This window comes from Orbicella franksi, chromosome 3, assembly GCF_964199315.1.
Source record: "Orbicella franksi chromosome 3, jaOrbFran1.1, whole genome shotgun sequence".
Taxonomy (NCBI): domain Eukaryota; kingdom Metazoa; phylum Cnidaria; class Anthozoa; order Scleractinia; family Merulinidae; genus Orbicella; species Orbicella franksi.
In genome coordinates, this window is record NC_138147.1 from 10,810,623 (window position 1) to 10,818,098 (window position 7,476).

Below are 7,476 nucleotides of genomic sequence, written 5' to 3' on the forward strand. Positions count from 1 at the left end.
TATACACATCGCGCAGAATGCCGCGACATATCCGGGACTTAAATGTAGAGTGCGCGCGAAATTTAATTATTAATTAGGCTGCCGATGGTTAAACAATAAAGAAAATGACCAGAAAATGGCCGACTACGCATACTTGTTTAGAGTTTACGTGCTTCATACTTGTGTTTCGTAGTGGTTATCATATGGCTTTTGTAGATGAGACATTGATAGAATAAAGGAGACATTTTTTGAAATCTTACGAAAAGTGGATTTAGTCGTTTTCTTTTCCTGAATTTGGTCCATTTGAGGGAAAATATTATATGAGGAAATATTTGGAGGAAGAATTTTACTCCTTCAAAGTGCCCTTCTTAAAGGTTATCATACGGCTTTGAATGTATGTTGTTAAAGGAAGCTTTATGCCAAGTTTTAACCGAAAATAATGTTTCGAAGTGGTCGTTCTGCCAACTTTCGAACACTCGTAACGATCTTTCAGCCTTCGTTCGCCTCGGAGACTAGAAGAACAATAGAGCGAAACTCTTTTGAATTTCCCGGCAGAATATTAATATATGCCAAGCTCCGCCTCCACAAACAATAGGACACACGCCGACGCTATAAGGCATTGAAATTGAGAGGTGATAAAATGTATCACTTAACCATCGTATTTAAAGTAACGCTTTGCGCGAGTTGCAATAAACGAATTTTCAGCATGTCATCTGTGCAAGAAATGCCCCCTTGATTTCGTCGAGAGACTATGCGCTCAACTTCATAAATACCCATAACAACGGGCTTTTGCTTGGGTCGGTACTTATAACTGAGGCGACGATCATAAGCGTCATCAAATGGTGATGCGTAAAAGCCGAGCTGCTGTCTCGTACGCTTTGACATGTTACTCCAAAGAGGATTCTAATAACTGAATACTCGAACCTGGGCCTTTTAAATGTTTTGATCAATTAAAACGGTTCCAACACGAAGTTATCTGAATACTGAGTAACACTGTTCAACCCATGCAAGTTGGTTCATTTTTTAATTGAATCAATAAGATTACTTTTTATATATCTAGGGCTCAAAATCTGGAGATCTGCTGACAAGAATGTTTGCATTTAACGTTTGATCGGCGAGCATGCGGACTGTTTTATTGACTTCGTATACGTATTTCTGTTGCGATTGCCAATCAACAGTCGTTAACGTTCTTTGCAAACTTCTTCAACTTAAATTCAAAATGTAATTTTAGCTTCTTCAGCTTTCCATGAGGACCTCCCTGAGGCTCCTAATAAAGTTTACTTTACACTCCTTTTTATAAGAATATAAGTTTATGAGGATATCGAGGCTGAAATTTGAGAAATTTTAAGAATATTTTACAGATTTTAGGAATAAACTAGAGGCTGGGATTTTGATAAGAATATAGTTTTGTGTGTTGAACATTTGTAAAGACAATACAATCATATGTTTGTAACTAAAGCGTATAGAATTCTTCCTTTCTCTAAACGGCAAAACTAGCCATAAAGCAACAAAAACAGCACTAAATTAAGTTATTTGCGTCATATCAGGCTGTGGCTCAAAACAGTTTCTAGCACGTGGATTTTGATGGGTCACCATAACCAACTTTTATCAATTGATGCTACAATCATGGTATCAAAAACCTACCCAATCATTGGCGAACACGTTGTTATAGCAACAGTATGAACAGCTAAAAAAACCCTTTATTGCAGCCTTAGGGGCTTGTAATTCAAAAACAGCACGGAGGTTTTTTTTATATCTGATTATCACATTTTGATGATAAGACGCAACTTTTGGCAAAGTTTTAAAATATCTGTGCATGGGGTCAGAGCCGCCTTAAAGTTTTGAAAATTTAAGGTGGCTCTGAACCCTTTGCACAGTCAACCCTTTCCCGTCTCTTTCTGTTTTTCAATACCCAATGATACCCCAGCTAAGACCATTGTAACAAAGACTGGGATTCCCTTAGGCCGTCATTTTGCACATTTTCACCTATCTGCAGAAACAAGATATTTCGCGGAAACCAAGAGACCCTTGTGCTAATTACTGTTCTAAAAATAGAATGATACGGGAAAGGGGCGGCCCTCGGTTGTAGTACGTATGGAGGCTCCTGGTAATGGGCTCCTGATCATGCTTATCAAAATTTATTAATATATAAATTCACCGTGCCGTTTTTGAATTATAAGCCCTTAAAGCTGAAATTAAGGGTGTTTTTAGCGGATTATACTGTTGCTATGGTAACCTATTGTGTCACCAAAATTATAACAACGTGTTCACCAATGATTTAGTTGTTTTTCTGATACCGTGATTTTAGCATCAAGTGATAAAGAGTGATTATAATTTATATTAACCCATCAAAATCTAAGTGGTCGAAACTACTTTGAGAAAAATAAGAATTTTCAGCCTCGATCGGAAAAACAATATTCTTATAAAAAGAAAGGTGTGTATGCTTATATGCTTACTTCTGGCCATCTTCAACAGAGAGAGAAAAACTCCTTGTTTCCCGCACTACAAGCTTGTGCGTCTTTGTTTTGAATTCAAGTCACATGAGCCAGAGGCAGTGATGTTCTTTGTTAACGTTTAACTAGAGAACACCAAGCATCAAGGTATATATCTGAGAATCCAGGTATCACTACCCCTGGATTTATTGATCATCGGCATTCTACAAAGGAAACTGAAAAATTGTTTCCCCAGCGGCAGTTCGTGCTAATATCTAGCAAACAGTTCAAAAAGGCTCTGATCGAGGAATGCAGTGATTACACTGAAGTCAGTTGCAGAAAACAAACGAACATATAATTATTTGGAATAAATATGGGAGGACGTGAAATTTATAAATCTTAGAAAGTCCAAGACGTGAGAAATTCACAAACCTTGCCAATACTCACATTCAGATTTAAGGGAATGACGCATTGAACTGAAGGTCACACGTGATGTTGCAAACTTGTACCAATGCAACAACAACAACAACAATTTATTGGTATTCCCATATATATGGTATTACCTTAAATAACAATATATAAAATATATAAAAAGAAAGAAATTAAAGATAACAATATCACTAATCACATCAAATTAAATAGGATTACAAGTTTCTCTTCTATGCAATGCTTCATATGCAAAATAACCTAGTTTCTTACAAATAAACGAATCAACATTATCAAATAGGGATAGAGTTTTATCAGTATTGTTCAAAAGATTGAATGATGGGTATTTTAATTTAGTACAATGTCATTTGTTATTTGTTGCCTAATAGATTTATAACAGGCACAATGAAATAAGAAATGCTGATTGCAAAAGCAGGCAAACTGAGACAGTGAAAGACATCATGCAGGGTATAATACATCATATTAATCGACTAGTAAGAAAACTTCCGATTTCTAAAGTCAGTCTGCAGAAAATTTGACCATAAACAAAAGAGCATAAGAGAATAAAATAATAGGTCATAAAATTCGCAACTAGCAACTGTATGGAAAGGTTCAAGGGGGAGAGATGCCCAAACCGTTTGCCCGTTTATCTCCAGTGTCCACCTCAGTCCACAGGTGCAAGGGAAGTTTGTCAAGACGTACAATTACAAACTGGGACAGAGCAGGAACAGTGAACCAAGTGGAAAGAGGGTGAATTGGGAACGTTGCAGCCAAGCAGCAAATTCATAATACGGTCGGTAAAATTATAGATGAGTCGGAGGTAAAAAAACAGGAGGAGTCTTGAAGGACCACAAAATGCGTAACACAGTACATCAAAGAACAAAGTGAAGTACTGTAGCTCTTTCAATAACTAAATTTGTATGTAGTTTCGTTTGGAACGAAAAAAAATATTTTAAGGTAATAATACTAAGCCAGGATTAAGCATCATTTATGAGAACTTAAGAAATGTTTAGTCATTGCTGGCTTAAACTAACGGAAGGATAAACTATTTTTCACTGATTACCCCTCGTAGCCTGCTCGTCTTTGTCTGAACGCGCTCCTCGCCGTAATTGAATCATCCCGCCAGGCGCCGGACTTTCTAAAAGTCCTTTCCAATAATTCCTGCCTGGCTGTTGCCACGCACGCTCGCGACTTGGTCGCTCAAAGATTGTGCTCTCGCTTCGCTCGAGCGAGATAAACAAGCAAAGAATTTTATGAGCAAAGGTCGACTTGTGGCAAGTCTGATCTAGCCAGGCGCAAGTGCTCAACACTATCTACTAACCACGGACATGTACAAGGGATTACAAGTCGTCTTAGTAAGAAAGTTTGCCGATTTTGTGTCCGCAGATTTGGCCGCCCAGGAAGACGAGATCACCGTCGAGGTCCCCACGCTGGAAATTTACCACCGTAACTGAAACTGTGACACAAAAAGCTTAAGGTACAACTTAATAACTCAGATCTCAAAAGCCTTTGCCTACACCCGGGAGGGGGGACTCTCATACAAAAGGACAGGGGTGCTCATCGGAAATTTTGAAAAGAACCCCTAAGAGGTACCAAGGTCCTGTTTTGTGGGCGTGCCTTGAAATGTTTTTCACCCCTAAGAGGTACCAATCATAAAACAACACATTATCTGCTGTCATATTTTTTCTGCTCAACACCTTAAAAGGTACAGCAAAAGCTCCAGCTGTGGACCTTTTGAGGCTGAACACCCTGAGGAGTATCAAAACCGCTTTTCAACCCCTAAAAGGTACGACGAGCACCCCCGTCCTTTTTACTTGGGATTCCCCCCCCCCCCGAGCCTATCGCGAAAGCTAACAATCTAACAAACGATACTAACGATGTTCGTTCTAGATGCCACGCCCCTTGCGTCCGGTCTTAATCTTGATACGAATTTATCATTTACCCGATCTTTCGCGGCGTATAGATTACATACTAAATAAGATGCCTGATTAATTCGTCGGATGACTTGTCTGATGTAGATGTGATCTCTTCTTCTAGTAAGAGAAAAAAAAAAACAAAGAAAACAGGTAATTATGCGACCCGGCAAGTTTAATTTCATGCAGATGATGACAGAGGTATGAAGCTGTCGTGAGACTGTAAAAAATATTTTATTAATCCGAAATCATGACGGCCAGTCGGATCATTGGAATCTCTGATTTATACACTGCACTGAAATCGGAAGTAGTTTTCTCATCGAACGTAATCAATATAGGTTTACGACAACCTAACTTATCTCACACAATCTATACAGTATCAAAGTGTTTACTGTCAAATATCAGACGAAAATGTGGCATGTGAGCGGGATATACCGTAAATCCTCGAATTAGCGCCCGGGGCGCTTATTTCAAATTTAGGAGAAAACGGGGGGGGGGGCGCCTATTCGAGGGGAGGCGCTTATCGACGGGAAGAGGCGCTTATTTAATTTTTCCCAAATTGTGGCCTGAGATGATCATTTTTTTAATACATCATAAGCTGTTTATCGACGTAAAAAGCTGATCCTAAAGTTTAAATCGCGGCACCGCTAGTACTTGCAATTTTTTTCCAAACTTAACGTGTTCACAAACTGAGACAATGCACAAATCTAATACTACACGACGAAACTATACTTCCTTTGTTGTCTCATTACTTGTCCACAAAATGGCGGGAGGGGAGGGGGCGCTATTTCGAGGATTTACCGTACCTAAATATCCGTTCCTGTAATACGAGCCGGATTGTAAACGCGGATTTCGCGTGCGCGAATCGCGTGACTGTGTGAAAACTTCATCTACTATAGCTTTGGTGTCGTTTCCTCCACTACGCTACTCTTTGTGGCTCGTGCTGTAACCGCCTCCACTTACCTTATGGTGATCCGCAGGAAGCGATGATACACTTCAGTTAGAAGTGAGCCATGACCCCAAGTGTTTGATCACGGAACTCAGAAGGCACTCTGTTCTAGTTTCCCTTTTGGCCGACAAGTTTACTCAACGCTCTATGGATCTCTATGAAATAAAACACTACTCCCTAATCGTTGCTAGCTATTTGAGCGTTAGATTATCGAATTACTGTCCGTCAAATAGTACATCTGAGAGCTTTTGGCTTTCCAAAAATATAACATCACGATGGAAAAACGTTTTTCGAAGGTTATGCGCTGGCTACGTAGAGACGGAACAATAATTCCAAAAAACTGCAGTTGTTAGCTTGCAGCTGATGAAGCTTATTTACGCTTTGAAGATAAAATGCTGTCCACATGACAATCACGCGACTCTGGTAAACGTACTAGCTTGTCGAGTGTCCATTTTAATAATCTCACTGCAATTTTTCTCTATGTTTATATAATTAACAACTTCCACTGGCTTCCTCTCCGGATTGGACTGACATGGAGGGGATCACATCCACGCAACCTGCAGGCCCGCGATTAAGGTCAAACCACGATGGACAAATCATGTCAGGTGAATGACATTATGAAAACACGGGTCTAGACATTGCAATGAAATTCGGTCGGCGCAGCTCTCACTATTGAATCCAAGCAATCTCTTCCAGGAACCAATATATTTTTAGCCTCAAAAATTGGCAGTTTCCTTTCCTGTGTATGATAAGCTCATTACGTTAAGATAAGGCAGATCCCCATTGAGCACGAAAGACCCGCTCACCTCATGGTTTAAGGGCGGGCGGAATCACCGACAGGAAAAGATCATTGATATCGTTAAGAAAGTGGCTGGAAACGGACATATTCTGTTACCGAACAAGGGATTAATTAGATTTATTTTTGTACGCCGAAGAGATATGTTACTGTTGTGTCCTCTGACCACTGACCGCAGAAGTTGAACATCTAACATGACAGACTTTATAATTTCGTGGTTAGCCAATCTAGTTCGATACAAGATTGCTATCTGACGTTTTACAGCGCTTATGCCGAGTTTTCCTCTTCAAAAGAAGTACTTCATGGCATGTACATTGCACTTAAAAACAAAGTTTCCTTTTCAGCAAAACTTCACTGCAGGCAAGCAACTGCTTCTCTTGCAGGACTCGTCACGCCTTTATCGGTGTCGCCTGGCTGCAGGCGTGACTTAAGTGGCAGGGCAGAACGGAGCGAAACGCCATTCCACGGTATAGATTACATACTGCCGTAACTCATTGACTGCTATGAAAGCGATATCCTAAAGTCTAGCTGGCGAACGGTTCGCTAGACTTAATAGAAGATCTCTAATTCAGAATTTTTCAGCGTTTACTTTATCGAAGACGTTTATCTGATATCGTCATTTAGTGCTAATTTGTCTAATTTTCTTACTAGAAAGCCTTTTTAATGCTCTAAATGTTTTCGACGGGCTTTATTTTGTTCAAGTATGTGACTGAGGATTAAATATAATCGACCCATAATTCGGTTAGCGAACGCTGAAAGCAAAACTCTCGATAATTTCAAACTCGAAGGCGTGCCAATTATTCAACTTCCGGGCCAAATGGGCACGGCAGTAAACCAATATAATGTGGATATAATGTGGTGAAAAATGGGAAAGAAAGAAACGAAAATAAGTAAAAGAACGCGCAGAAAAATAAATATTGTCGTTATTGCTGATTGCTAACGAGATATGTCTGGTTTACAATGTACTTGGCGTAATTCCGT